The sequence below is a fragment of the Tupaia chinensis genome, unplaced genomic scaffold, assembly GCF_000334495.1.
Source record: "Tupaia chinensis unplaced genomic scaffold, TupChi_1.0 Scaffold148904_1, whole genome shotgun sequence".
Lineage (NCBI taxonomy): Eukaryota > Metazoa > Chordata > Mammalia > Scandentia > Tupaiidae > Tupaia > Tupaia belangeri.
Genome location: NW_006208752.1, coordinates 2,257,524 through 2,258,137, shown reverse-complemented (window position 1 = coordinate 2,258,137; position 614 = coordinate 2,257,524).

Sequence of the window (614 nt, the reverse complement as noted above, 5' to 3'; positions counted from 1 at the left end):
GGGACAGATGATCTATATTAAAATACCATATTGGCACTGTATAGTAATGATCTTGGAAAAAATATCTCTCTCTTGCATCTCAGTTTCATCATCTGTAAAATACGAACAATCATACCTACTTCAGAGTTATTAGTGGATCAAATGAGGTACCAAACTCATTGAGTGTGTTTCATAATAGCTGTAGAATACTGTACACATGAAAAGCAAATATGAAGGCAGATATTGTAGAAGAGCCTGTAACAACAGCTGCACTGAAAGGACTGGATACTTGAATTGTTTTTGGTGTAAACACTACCACATTAGAAACTTTCTGGTCCTCACTGAATTTCTGAGGAGGGTAGAGTGTTCTAGATCATCTCTAAGCAGTCACAGAAATGACAGTAACACTACTTGTGGTAGAATGACACCTAGAATTGTTTTTATTGTTAAACTATACTTCAAAAAGAAAACCATCCCGGGAACCAGCAGTTCACATAATGGCTATGTCGCTGGACTCCCACGTAGTCGACCACGGTTCGCGTCCCGGACCCAGTGGCTTAAAACTCACGCTGGGTGTGTGCGCGTGCGTGCCCAAGATCCCAAGAGGAGAATGGAGGAGAAGGGGTTGAGATGTT